General features: G+C 38.7%; 1 long non-coding RNA gene across 1 annotated transcript in view; it reads right to left on the bottom strand.

The window, feature by feature from the left end:
- Window positions 1-8,275: 8,275 nt before the first annotated feature.
- The window catches only part of LOC122179048, a 32,835-nt gene continuing 25,803 nt past the window's right edge, over window positions 8,276-15,307 (bottom strand). Inside the window, exons 3-4 of the long non-coding RNA XR_006178511.1 lie at window positions 8,929-9,050; window positions 8,276-8,348 (exon numbers count right to left, since the gene is read on the bottom strand). This is a non-coding gene — a long non-coding RNA (uncharacterized LOC122179048). The remainder of the gene's footprint in view (window positions 8,349-8,928; window positions 9,051-15,307) is intronic.

The following is a 15,307-nucleotide window of genomic DNA, read 5'->3' as shown; positions in this document are numbered from 1 at the left end:
AAGGTAAAGCCAGCTTGCCTCTTAATGAGCATCTGAATGCCAATTTACACTAAACTTAGATTTGTGTGGAAGGGATGCTGCTGAAAGCACATATGCTATTTTCCACACTGTAGAAGATTAAAATGTTTCATTGAATGGGAGGAAACTAAAATTTTCTCTAAAATTTGTTAAACAAATTCATGATAATCAGGTATGTTCTCTAATCAATTTTTTTGCTTTGTCAATCCAGCATTTATATTCAGGTACCCACTCCAACATGTAAATAGATAGTATGTTCCTAAAACATAAATGATCATTTTCATTTTGCAAGTATGAAAATGTATTTTACAAAGTTTTTAGGCTTCTTTCATATAAGAATAACTTCCACACATGAATGCAATCTACTTTGTTACTGCTGTAAACTAGTATAAACATCCTAAAAATATTTTGCCCTCACTTCTTCAAAATCATGTCTTAATGCATTCAGTATTGATTTCAATCTCTATTCAGATTTGGTAAATGAATTAAAACATTCTTAATCTACCACCATTCGTAGCAATGAAACATCAACTGGATGGCAAATTAGTAAAACGTTACTTATCAAAGGACACATAGAAATATATCTTAATTTCACTAAATCACTGCTAGTTACAGTATGATGTAGTTGTGTGGCTTCCTCTGCTAGTGAAAAACAACGTCAAGGTCTTGACAAATAAGATCATTTATCCAACAATCATACATGGGTGAGAGGAAATGATTTATTTTTCTCCCTTTCCTCGTAGAAATATAGATGTTCCCACTGACACCATCCAGGTGGCACACACTGGATACTAGTAGTCTCTACTAATTTCACTTGGATAGCAGTGGCCTCAAGAACTAGAAGGATCATAAAACCTCTGTTACGTGAATATTATACCATTAGATTTTAAAGTGGCACTTAAAACTCTTTAGTATTAGGTACTGAAGGTACAGTGGAGGTTTCAGCCTCTAGTTATCTGAAACCAGAAGGGCTTTCCACCAAGCAACATTCATAGCAGAATTGTCACTCACTTCAGCAAGGTGAAAGTGAGCAAGAACGTAGTGTTATAAGAAATCTGTACTTGCAGCCAAAACCACTGAAATTACATTTCTGATGCCTTGAAAATAGGAATCACATAGGCAAAAAAAGGTAGAAACTATGTGGGTAAAAGTATGAACTTGGATGTTGGTGACTACAGTGGTTCATAACTACTAATTACTTCTTTAGCATACGTCTTTATTTCTCTTAAGGACTAAGGTTAACAACAGTTCTAATGTTTCTTGCCTTCTCTTTTGCCACATAAACGACTGCAAGAAATCTCTTTCATTTCAACCAGCCAAAAAGGAGACAATGCAGAGTGATCAACCAAATACTTTGTCCAACCTTTAAGATAAGCCAGGTTAAGAAATAGAAGGAAAATTAAAGAAGAGGAGGGGGAGTACGAAGCAATGTTTAATGCCTGTGGCATTATTTCTTTTACCAATGAATGCTAAACAATTTTCAAACTAAGATCACAGTTGAACAGGCAGAAAACGAAAATGTCATTTTGTCTGTGAAGTTCTCAGAAGGATGAACCTGTCAGGAGGTAGAGAAATAGGTCACATGCAAGTTAATGGAAAGTAATAAATGGAATACGTGGTGCCGCAACGCTTCTCAATTAAAAGTTCACATGCTGGATGCCATTTAAACTGACAGATACTCAGCTCTTATCAGCCTGCATATTTAGATTCTTTGCATTTATAAAGGCTGCTGTTTATTCCACTGGGTAGCCTCTGAAATCCTCCTGTTGCATTCATTAGTCAATAATAATTGAAGCACAAAGTAGTGAAATGCCAGGATTCATAGGAAAATGTTTCATGGGAGGATGTCTTTCGCATTACAGATGTTCAGGTGCTTCAGAAAAAACTGACGTTAGAGAAACATGTCACTAGACTGACATGAACTAACCATCACTGTTTGACCAGAGAGCTGTTACCGTCTCAAGAAGCAGCTCCAACACAGCTTTTTGGCAGCTTAAGACAAAAAGAAGAGGTTTGGAAGGTGATATAGAGAGCATCATATTTGCACGATGTGCGGCAGCACTGCAATCCACATTCTGCTATAGAGCTGGGATGGTAATAATGAACTGCCTGAAAGGGCTGTACATACTAATACATGCTTATAGCTTCATCCTTGTTTTATTCTTTTGCATGAGGTGGATTATTGTTTATAGAGATTACCTGAGCCTCTTGCAAATGAGACTAAACAGCGTAGCTTTTATCTGGGAGAGACGACTTAAAGCTGAAGATGAGAAACAGAAAGATACCATAGGTAGTACCTACCTATATGTACTATAGGTAGTACATTAGGAACGTGGCTGCAGCATCGTGAGGAGAAGAATTGTAGGCATCAGAAGGATGCACTTTTGGGATATATATATGTATATCTGAACTCTCATTCCCCCAGCTTGTTTGCCTGACTTGGAGCTCACATTAAGTCGTCCCTCTTACTAGACTGAGCACTTTGCAAAACTCCTTTGCCTCAAGCTGACAGTGAGAGTCATCTATGTAACTACTTGCTAGTCCTCAAACTTGCTCAGGCAATGAGAGTTCTGTTTTGTAGCCCTCCTCAAGGGCCGGGATCTTAGTCATACCCTCCTTTCAGCACAAAGTATCTGCATTGTGTCAGAGCTGGTGGAGCAGCTTTCACTGCGCATGTCACAGCCGTGTTTCTAAGCTGGCCAGGCTGCTAGAGGCAGCAACAAGAGGCATCCTGACACTGCAGGAATGATCCACCACTACAGGGTGGAAAGGATGAATGTGGTGCTCTGTATGTGACAAACAGATGGAGGCTGCTGGAGTGCCACAAACAGACTGAACGAAACAGAAAGACACTCCATGTTTGGTAGCTTTACTGATTGAGAGCAGAGCTGAGACAAATATTAGTCATTTTCTTGCTCAGACTGGAAGGTTGCATGCGTATGCAGAAGTCTAAACATGGGCTGCAAATGTTTCCACTGCCAAAATCTTAATGGGATGTTTCATTTTAAGCAGACATTTCTTTGTTCAATTGATCATTTTAGCTCTTTTTCCCTATCTGGCTGTAGAAAATACATCTCAGTGGCTAAGTGCCAAATCAAAGAACATAAATAACAAACCAAGACACTCATCAGTCGAAGAAAAACAAGCTGATTCTGCTGGGGCTCCCTTTACAACAGACCCAAGATCTGTACTGCTCTGACTGACTGTCAGGCTGGCAAATATCAAAGCCAGGAATAATGGAAAAAAAGGTTGTACAACCTGTAAAATTTGCACAAGTACATAGATGTGTTTTCAAAGAGGTTACAAATGAAAAGGGGAAGAACTGTGCATCCTTAGCTTACAAATATATCAGTGTGCACTGATACTATGAGGATCAAAATATCTGTTTTCTGATTTGAACAAAACAGCACCATAACCAAGTGTCAAAGTTTGACCCTAGTTTTGCTGCTTACTTTTAACCCTTCCAGGTTGCTTATGTTCTAAGGATCTAAGCACTAAAAATTTTGTACTAAATTATTACTGATTCTTACTCAGCGTAGATGAGAAATTAGGTACCAGTATGCCTGTCCCCTCTCCACACACAAAGCCTTTGGCTTACATCTGTTGTCAAAAGCTTGAAAAGGGTTATTTTTAAAATGTTTCTAAATGTAACTTGTAGTCAGTTAATATTTAAGTACTGTCTACACTGCACACAATGAAATGGGAGCATGCTTTGGAAAGATCTGATTGACTGTGACCGTCTGATAGCTTAATGCAGTTTGATTTTGATATCATGTAAGTGGAGCACAGTGATGAAAAAAAGTTATACTAATAAAGGTCTCTTTCTTTCGCAGCCTACTTATTCTGGGATGCAGAAGCATGCATCTCTCTATCCTTTTCTCTTTTAGAGCACACGCCTGCAAAATAAATAGCCAAGAAGGCTTTTCTTCACGTTGTAATTATAAGAAATCTAAGTAACAGACTATTACTTTGATATTGCTAAACCAGAGGGGGCAAATTTTAAGCTTGCATATGCTTCCAGCACAGATGTCAGCAGAGCAATGATGAACACTCTAGGAAGAAAGAACCTCATGAAGCAATAAGTGACACAAGGGAAAGCAGTGGACCAGCTGGACCCAGCTGCCCCATGGTTGCTCAGGGGGGTGTTCCACCCTGTTTCACTTGCCTGACCCTCTTTAGCATCCAGGCAGATCAAACTGCGCTGTGACGTGTATAAAGTGGATTAATGTTACAAAGAGAGTTGTATGAAGCTACCAAATTCATTTCTGTGTGATTCTAAAGGTTTCTAGGGTGAAAGGCTGATGCATTAACTCGTTGCATCAACCACATCTTATTATGCAGAAGTTAATGTTAATACACTCAATTAGCTACATTTTTACAGATCTGATGCTTTCATGGATATTTTTCCTTGTGCTAATTGCGCTATTTACATCTTTTATTTAATTTAACATGTAGTTTGTGTCAAAAATTCCTTGAAGAAACAACAACTAGGCTGTTATTAAAATGTACATCACCAAGAATGCAAGGAATGTAAGCTGTTGCAGATTTGATGAGGATGCTGCCCTTAGCCCCAGTGGGCCACAAAGCCAAACAAATGAGTTACCTGCTGCAGTTTTCCTCTTCTCCTCTCAGCACATGCAAGCATATCTGGCACTGATTCTCGCCTATACACAATATTTTTATATCACTGTGAGGAATTTAAAAAAAAGCTGTAAATATCTTGAGTAAGCACTGCTGGCATAGAGAATAGTTTGCGACACTTCAGCCTCAAAGGTTCAAAGGATGCATCCCAGGCCATGTCTGAAGCACACTGTGCTGAAGCAGTTGAGATGGCTCGTGGATATAACTGTTTTTCCTGTCATGAGAGGAATGCAGGATGAAGTGTGGGGAGCCTTGAAGAAGCCTGTTGCTCATATTTACATAAACTAATGATGTACTCTGTATACAAACAAGACAAGCTGATATTTCAGCAACGATGGGCCTGATTAGTTTTTAATGATGATGAAGGCACCACTTTGTCGGTTTGCACTGAGCTTTATAAACCAAATTTGCAGTGAGCCAGTTGAGGTAAAAATATGTTTTCATTGGTACATTCAGCTATGTAATGGTACGTAGACAATGTATAAATCTAAATTTTGCATCAAATGTATGCTACTGATTGTCCCCATGCTTCATTCAGGGAGCAAATGTGCCTCCCTTCAGGCCTATATCTTGCTTCCTTTCCAAGAAAATCACAAATCTGAAAGTGGAAACAGTACCTGGGCCTGTGATTCTCCTGGACACATCATGAAAAGTCTAAAAGCTTTATACATAGGAGCTGAGAAATGCTCTGGCTCAGTTAACTTAGACATGGCTGCTGCCTTTATCCTGTCAGCTGTACTCTCAAAGGAGGGGAGCGGAGTGGTAGCTATAAGACAGCTCCTATTTTATGAGAGCAATAGATGCAATGCATTAAGAGAATGATTTTAACATGGATACGATACTGTTATCTTTTCTTGATTTGTTAGCTCTCTAGATATAGATATTGCCAGTCTGAAAAAAAAACAAAGCTGTTACTTTTTGTGTATAGAAAAAGCTTTCAGATTCCAGGTAGTGAAAGAAAAATGGGAATGCCCAACTCTGCCTAGCCTTTTCAGGGCACTAAAACACATATAACTTTTCAATGCTGTGAAGACATACTATTAGGGAAGGATTGGTTTTGACCATGACTACAAAGAATCAACTCAGATGTGATTCATCAAGTCTAACCTACCTATTACCTTCTTGTCTGGAGATGGGTGAGCAATATATTTTTCTCTTACAAGACAAAATCTCCTACAAGAGTACAAAATCTCAAAATTGCTCTAATTCCCCCAAGACATCTGTAAAAATCACATCAAGACTTTGTGATAAGGCAGATACATGTTACTAATCCACTGTGATCTACTTTATCTGGAAAGATACCTTATCTGTCATTTCAACATATAGGCTTTCCTAAACATACATGAACTCTTCCTGTTTGGAGCGATCATAAAACTTCTCCCTTACAGCCTGAAAAGGGCAAAGTGCTTGGTGGATACTCCCATAACATGGCTGGTGATGCCATCTCTTTTCTGCCCACAGCAAATTGTGTAAATGTAATATCTTTTAGACAACTAACTTTTCCAAACTCCGAACTATAAGGAGAATTCCTACTTGTCTTCAGGCACAGATCAGATGGATACATAAAAGGACACTGTGAGTCTTGTTTCCTTCTGAAACCAGTGAAAAGGAGGAACCGTGCTTCATTAGGATAGTGGCAGGACAGACCAGCCCCATGTCCCCCAGATCAGCTGAAGCACACCTCTCACTAGGTCCTGACTGATGCTAGAGCAGTGGCACAAAATGCTGTGAATAGCAGAGAATGCAAGTCAAAAATGAAAGAAAAGTATTGTTTGGTCTGTTCAGAACCACCACTATTTTCCCTCTCTCCTGCATTAGAAGTGAACATTGCTGGCTGATGCTGACCCTGTCCCACTTCCAAAACCCCAGTCTTCTGAACAGCATCAGTTCATCCTGTTCTTTCCCAGTATATCACGTTACCTTTACAGCTGAGAGAAGGATCTGTTTACTTTTCCCACTGAGATACAAGGACATAGCATTTAGAATGTAGCATTAATTTCCATTGGTTGCAGATTACAGTGCAGTTAGTACATGGAGAGAGGAATACTTGTGCAAATAAATCACAAATGATATGACAAATACTTTTAGAGAATATCATGTAACAGTGTGACAAGGTTTTCTTCTTACACAGTGTATTAAAAGGAATCTTACCTTTAACTACTGAGAAAATAATTTCTCCTGATTTTTTTAAAGCCTTATCCAGTCCTCTTAACATAATTTCCTGAGCTTTGAACTCAACAAGTCTTCTAATAATGTCCTTAAATGAGGGAAGGAGGTAATTTTCTCTCTCGCTGCCTTTAGGGGATCATCAATCATGCATCGCTCATAAGTATTAGCATTGCACCATGGCTGCTTTTTTTTCTTTTTTTTTTTTTTCAAGAAGCCTAATTGTGCGTGGAGGAAGTAGAGTAGAGTAAAAGGTTTCATTTATAAATTGCACATTCTCTGTGTAGAATTGCTGTACCTCCTGTAGGGCAATTTTCATATAAAACCCTATGCTGATTCAGATCCCCAGCCACAATAACTTTTTTTATAACCTTTCCTCCACCCACTGCCACTACATATTTCTAAAACAAGCAAATTCCATGGATGTTATAAGGACAGACTGTAAATGAATTGTACTGTGATAAGGTCGCAGAAGATGCACTTAATAAATCACGTGATGACACAAGAATTGATCTAAGCTACATTTATCTAAACCCCAATAAACTGCCATCAAAATATTAAGAACTGGTTTCACTGAGCATTTATTCCCAAACATTCACTAGTTCAGTAGTTTCTGTATTAGAACACTAAACATAGTATGCTAAAAAGTGGATTAGATCACACAAAATGTGATGGCTTTCATCTGAGCTTCCAACTGATCTTCCCACACTGCAAAATCAATATTTGCATTTATTTGCACATTAGTAACTGCAATTAGTATCAGGAAAAAATTATTAATTGCAGTTAGCAGTAGGTGATTAAGAGAAACCAAAGTCCGAATACTAATCATACAAAATGGCAGTAAGCGTACCTGAAGAAGTAACACAAAATCATCTCTAAATCTCAGTGTTTCCTGAAAATAAAAAGCTTCTCCACACAGGACAGTATTTTTTTTCAGAAAATAAGTTAGATATGGAGCAAAGTGCTTTCCTGCTTTTTTACAGAGTTCTGTTTCTTGGTTACAACAGTGAGACATCTCCACTCAGCACTCCCAAATCCCTGCAGTATAAAAAGGGCTTCCTCAGATTCAACAGTCCCAAGGAAATTTCCCTGATTCTTTCATCTGTTTTTCAACTTTCTTCTTTCTCTACTCTCACACACCTTTCCAGCCAAACAACACCCTCTGAGCTTTGTTCACTCCTGGAATAAACATTTCTAAATGGCCTTACATGAACATTTGCTGTGGGCTGCCCCACGCCAATGTTTTGGCACAAGAGACACCGTAGTTTCATAAAGATGCTTATTTGTTTCTAAAAGCCTACGGAAAAGGAACACATATTTTCTCACTGTGGTTTCACCACACTTTAAACCAGTCATTCATGAAGTCTATATAGTAGCAGCAGCAGGGAGCAGTCTGCACTCGAGGCTAGCAGTCTCACAGAAATACTGCACAAATGTGCCTTACCGCTTTCTCCTCGTCCATGTAAGACTTGAATAACTGGCGCTGCTTCACGCATGTCAGAAGACTGCTCTGCAAATTCATTCTGAGTGAAAAAGAAAATATAAGTTAAGTGCACACGCTCACCATGACTGTTTTTTCACCTTTTGAACTCTAGATCAGATTTTTAAAGCAATCAGCTCTAAGTGCAAACAGTGCCCTGCTGCCACTTAGTCTCCTTTCCCAGGAAGCACATTTGCCAAGTATTATTTGTTTATTTCTCTCAGGACAGAAATAAGCATTAAGCATATGAAAGTTAATACACTTTATAATGACAAACCAGGGGTTTAAACGAGCATGAAAATTTGCTGAGGCAAAGCCTTTGAAATGATTTTAAAGCTCTAATAGAATCCCTTGCATGCACACAAAGCACTGACCCAGTACTCTGTCAGCGCTGTTTCTATTATCATTACGACTCTGCAAGAGATGCCTTATTAATGAGAGTTTAGTGGAGTAGTTTTAACTACTGTGGGAACCAAATATATTTTGCACATTCCCACTTCTTTTGAGAACAAGCCTTTAATCATTGCACAGTCTTTGTGGAACAAAGCAATACCACAAGCAACAGAAGAAATGCAGTAGTGTAGGATTTGGGCACTGACCAAACAGACATACAGCAGAGATACCTGTGCTACCTGGCTGAGCAGCAGCAATCCAGACAAGCCTGCATGTGCCAAGCATGGTAATTCACCACGCAGAGATGGGGATCAGTTGAATCACTCCTGCCAGTTCTGCCAAGAAGACTCACCTCAGAAAGACAGAAAAGAAGAGAAGCGAAAAATCACTCCTTTTAAACACTCCAGTATTTTATACCCTTTTCCTGAGAGGTTTCTTGGAAGTCCTAGTGTATCAAGCTCTGCATGCCATGTCCCATGAGGGGAAGTCATCTACTGCAGCCCATAGTTACTATGTACACCTTTTCATATCTGGACATTTTTTTCCACACAACTTTCCCCACTCTTCAAATCAAGACTTGTTAATCAACTGTTGCAATAGTTTGGATTTATTTCTTGTGCCCCCAGATTTTCTTTGGATCCAAATTCATCTGTAAGTAAAATAGTGTGAACTGCTTAACAAGAAAGCTCAACCATTCAATGGAAACATTCAAATAGTTGTCAAAATTCAAGCTTAGATTTGCTTTCCTTCTGCTTCACATAAGCAGTTCAGTGAGACTTTACTACTGCTTGTTTACAGAAAATATTCTAATTATTTTCTATTTTAATGACCCTTTTCTTTTTTACAGGCTCACTTCAGTTTAGGAAAAATGCTCAGATATTCAGTAATAAATATTTTCTGAATTCAAAATTTAAATAATTCATGTTCAAAAATAAATGCCCCAAACAAGAAATGTTTAGGAAAAAGACCGAACTGGGATCAAACTATAAGCTCAGATTGGAATCAGACTGGGAGTTGTGCTCATGTAGATGCTCATTCTCTAATGAATTGAGAGCTTTTGTCTTCCAGAAAGAAGATGACCTCTTGTTTGTCTCCTTTTTTTATTGGTAACTGACTGACTGACTGTTTCTGCTTGACCTCCATTATTCCATTAACATTTTAACTACCTATTATTACGGCTCATTTGTTCTTACCAGCTGTATCTTTCTGTAAATGTACATAAGTAACATACCCACAGTGTATTTCAACATCCTATTCAGAACACAGTACTGACATCCACAAATAATGCATTCTGACAGAAGTAAATTATCTGTTCCACTCCATGTGGCTACGCTAGCAGGAGTTTTCTGTTTGCATTTTTTTAAACAAAGATCAAGTCAATCTTCTTAAAAGGAATCATAGCCTTCTGTGCTGGCAGTTCATAAATACAAAGCTAGGTACAAACAGAGTGTTTTCAGATAAAGTTAATTCCTCTTCTGCCCTGTAGAAATTGAACTTTGTAAATATATTCCTTATCTAGAAACACAACGCATCCCTGCCTTGCTGGAAGGCAATGTATCATGGCAGGACGTGGTGTGGTGTGCAAGAGCAGTGCAACTTACTGGAGAGAGCTAACATTCCTTTGGAGTGAGCAAGCCTGAATCTGCAATCTACTGCCAGCTCTTACCACTTATCCAACCTTGTAACCCGAATCCTTTTCTGGGAGATATTTTGAGACCTCACCCTTTCAGGTGCTCAATCAGTAATTGCACCAAATGGGGAGCAGAGCTCCTCTGCACACTCTGGATACAGTCTGAAATGTGAAGGGAGAACAGTACAATGGGAGCTTATGTAGTGCAAATTTTTGTTGTTGATGTGCAGTAGGCCAGCACGAGAGAATCATAAGTGCATGAATTTATGTATTGGCATATCTAAAAGACACCTTTAAAGACCATCTCTTCTGCAATCGTCCTTTAAAAGTCTTCATACCTCTCTTTTCTTCACAACAATGTTGGTTCCTACCATTCTGTTCCACTCAGCTTTCCATCCAGTACATGATCCAGATGGATACCTCCTTTTTTCTTGCCTTCCAAACCCATGGACTATCTCTAGCTCAACACACCTCTTCCCTTTCCTGTTTCTCCTTTTGCAGTCTAGATCCCAGCTTCTTGCTGTTTATTTACACTCACTACTCTTATTGTAAACATCTTCTCATCTGTAACGTGCTGTCTGAAACTGATTACTTCTCTCTGCCTCATCAATTCATTCCCTCTTTTCAAATCTTAATCAAAAGCATAGATTTTTCTTCTTACTCTGTATCTTTTTTTCTTTAATGGATTTATGAAGGCCTTAATTAACTCACTGTAGAATGAATTCACACAACTACTTTCTGTAATTTACAGTGTTCTGAATCTGTGAGGGTGATTTCTGAGTATGTTATTTATGACATTTTCCGTAAAACAGAGCATAGTTGCATTCCTATGGTCTGACAATAAATCCATCTTCTTCATAACATTGGCTACGTCCTGAAAACAAAGACTCTATTGTGGCCATACAATAGACTTCATGGATCAACTATAATTTTAGACTAGCCTATATTTTATTTTTTCTGGCTCATTTCTGATAAAGATGACTCCAGACATCAGATGAGTCTGACCTTTTCTCTTAGATCCTTGCTGCACCTTGGCCATTTCATGGTTAATACAGTTGTGTCAGTAAGTTGCACATTTTATATGAGTTATATGAGTATTGTGCTAGGAAAAGTATTGCCCCTCCATCTTTGCAACACAGATGGGAGACACAGAGATGCTCATGCTGCTCATGTCCACACTCAAACTGGCCTGTGGATAGGATCTTACTCACTAGTTTCTGCATTAACTACTCTGGTTATTGGGTCGTTGTTTTTTTTTTAGTGGGTTGGTTTTTTTTAGTTTACAAAAATTCTGGGTAGCCACTTCAATATTCTACTGGATTGAATTATGTCTGTAGACTAGTAACATGAACTGAGCACTATTCTAGGTCATGCTCCCTGAGAGTAATCTTTCAAAATACATTTTCAGGGAGGGAAGCAGGAAACAGAAGATAAGGAAATCAGTTCAAGAGAAAAAGGAACCAGGCCACAGCATGCTTAACGGAGATGACAAGGTCAGATGGCTAAGGAAAAAAACAATATCTACAAGTAGATATTAATGTGTATGCAGTGTGCAGAAAAAGTAGAGAAGAAGGTTTAATAAAGTCCCTGAAGACTTTGTTACTATATCTCACATGGAGAAAAATAAATGCATAATCCCTACTCATACTGCTTTTAAAAGAGCTAACTGTATTTATCTTCTAGTCTTACCATATCATCCATGGCTGACAGATGGGTGGAATGGGTCTGTGATGGGAAATATTCTCTCTATCAGCATGGAGCCGACAACCTGAAAATGTGAGAACATCTACTTTATGGGGACAATCCTAAGCACCTCTTCTCTGACTTTTGGAAGGCAGATAATCTCTTCCTTGCAATGCAAAGATTTAAAAAGAACTGAAAAAAGGTTCTGGTCTCCACAGTAGTAAACTGCTAAAAGCACTGTAACACCACCATGGATGGTATGCCCTGCCATTCAGAGGAATAGGTGTAATCAGTAAAAAGAGCAAAGCCAGTTTTGCAAAGCTCCGTAAATTAACAAATTAGAACCAAAATAGAGGCAGAGATAGGAAGTTTTCTGGGACAGTCTTTCATAGTCTATTCAACTTAGTGACTTATATGCATGGACTGTGTCACTGCACTAGGGCCTGATGGTCATGGGCAGAGCTGAAATGGAGCTCATGGACCATGGGAAGGTTTGGAGGAATTCCCAGAGGAGGCTGGGCCTCCCTTAGCACCCTCACAGAAATAACACAGTCAATGAATTGGAGTAACTCTGCATCAAATATCCCATTCAAAATTTTGTTAGATAACAAATACATGTTGTCTGTGTTTGTATAAAATATATAACACATAGAATCATAGAATCATAAAACCATTAAGGTTGGAGAAGACATCAAAGATCATCCAGTCTCACCATACACCTACCATCAATATTTCCCAAAAAATCACATCCCTTTGTACATCTCATTTTCTTACATACCTCCAGGGACAGTGACTCAACCCTGGGCAGCCCATTCCATTGGCTGACCACTTTTTGGAAAAGAAGTTTTTCTTAATATCCAATCTGAATTTGCCCTGGAGCAACCTGAAACCATTCCCTCTTGTTCTACTGGTAACTAGTAGTTACATAGGAGAAGAGGCTGACCCCCCTCATCAACACAACCTCCTTCCAGGTCTGAGATCTCCTCTGAGCATCCTCTTAACCACAGCGAACCATCCCAGTTCATTCAGCTGCTCTCCATAAAATCTGTGTTCCAGACCCTTCACAGCTTTGTTGCCCTTCCCTGGACACACTCCAGGGGCTCGGTATCTTTCTTGTACTGAGGAGTCCAGAACTGAACATAGTATCAAGGTATGCCTCACCAGAGCTGAGTACAGGGGGACAACCACTTCCCTGCTTCTTCTGGCTACACCATTTTTGATAAAAGCCAGGATGCCATTGGCATTCTTGGCCACTTGGGCACACTGCTAGCTTATGTTCAGCCAAGAAACATCACATACTACAAGAAAAAAAATTGCCATACATTGTCTCTAGGGTGGAAAATGGACATGTAGCGGTGTTTTGTACAGGACAAGACAAAGCACACTCAAGAATGCTGACAGCAAAAATACTCATAGTGCCAAACTTACGGAAAGCATGCCTCTGATTACTTGAGAACAGAGAGGACCTTGTCTTAATTTGCTTTGCTCCTTTTGTTTGAAAGACAGTGGTGATTGTCATAGAAGTGCAGAAGCACTGAGTAGTAAAATATATATATTTTTTTTCTGTAAATTTAAAATTTAAATAAAAATAAATAAATGAAAAATTAAAATGAAAAAGTAAAATGAATCATCAGGGCCTAACAAATTTTCACCAGTGCTTTTCTGCAAGACACTAAAATTCCCCTTGCAAACCCAACCTACTTCAGTAAAGCTGAAAGTGTAATGCATTCACATAATCAAATTAATACTCAGAATATAAAACAAAGTTTGTAATTAATACATAGAATAAAAAGGACCAAAGAGAACTTACATTTGTGGATAGAGGATTCCTGAGCTGCCATAGAAACTCAGGCAAAATTATGAAGTTTTGCCACAAAGTCCATATCAGAAACATGTCTAGAATCTAAGAGCTCTGATTTCACAAGTGCCTTTAGACTTTTCTTGTCAACCTCTGTAACAGGAATGAACCATCAGGAGAAACTAAATAAAAACAAACCTATTATGTTAAGTGCAGATTTCCCAGTTATTTTTGGGTTACAGAAAGACACAGAAGAGATTCTCTGGTCCCATCCTCTGTAGAAAGCATAAGGCAGGAAAAAAAATTGCCAGCACAACTCTTAAAATCATGGACACACTTAGTGGCTTCTAGGTGACCGTTTTCAAGTACTACAACCTGCAAAATGTTCACGTACCCATGTTTGCTTCTGAATTTAAGGTTGTCAGAATTCAGTGGCATCAGCTGCCATTTCCAGTGGCACAATTTTTCATTCATGATTTCAAAATAATTAAGCTTGCTTGCCATTTCATGATAACCTTCTACTTCATTTTTTTAGGCATTCATACTGGTGTTAAAAGGATAAACGAGTGAAGGTAGAGCAAGCAGAGAATATCCCTGCCCCAACAGAGTGGATAGAAAGTGATGAAGCAAGAGTAAAGGGGAAATACAAATAACAGCCCAAGTCCTACAGCAATGTATCATGCAATATGCATATATCTACATATGTTATACAGCTACAAGTTCCTAGTCACTGGAAAACATTATGGAATATTCTTGATGGCTGCTGAATACTCTTTCAGAATGCACATGATTTAATCTGAAAGGTAGCTCAGCACCACACAGTTGTTTGTTAACTCTTCCTTTCCCAGTGAGATGGGGAGAGAATCATGAGGAAAAAAAGAGAACTTGTGGGTTCAGATAAAACTATTTACTAAGCTAGGGAAAAGGAAAGGGTTAACAGTTATGACTATATGTATGTATATGAATGTATGCAACAAAGGATGCGCAAGAAATTTTTCACCACCTTCCAGCCAATGCCCAGCAAGGCCCCCAAGTAGCAACTGAGATAAAGGGATGACAATATAATGTAAACAAACAGTTTAGAAGATTTTGAATGCATGTGCCCATATGTTCCGGGTGCACAGACTGTTACGGAAGGGACCATAATTCACAGCATAAATGCTAGTCCTGTTAACCTCAATTTAACGTCAGAAGAAAAACTGCTATATGTGTCACAAGCCATAGTGTTATGTAAATGATCCACAAATAGCAGAAAAACAAGACACAGAAATAAGCCAGGACGATTTATTATACAGGGAATCTGGGGACAGAAGCCCATATATACAAGTACACTTGATACATGTGGTCAAGCCAGCACTGAAACATACACTACTGCTAGTAAAACACCATTCTCAAAGTCACTCACATCTTCTAAGCAAAAAGATCTTCAATATATCAAATATAGTAATGTTTCTGTCAATAATCCATATTCACTGTGCAGCAACTGCTGTGAAACATC

The sequence above is a fragment of the Lagopus leucura genome, unplaced genomic scaffold (genome assembly GCF_019238085.1).
Source record: "Lagopus leucura isolate 7727_CA_CO unplaced genomic scaffold, USGS_WTPT01 Super-Scaffold_100002, whole genome shotgun sequence".
In the NCBI taxonomy this organism is placed as follows: Eukaryota; Metazoa; Chordata; class Aves; order Galliformes; family Phasianidae; genus Lagopus; species Lagopus leucura.
This window is presented reverse-complemented; position numbering and strand designations above follow the sequence as displayed.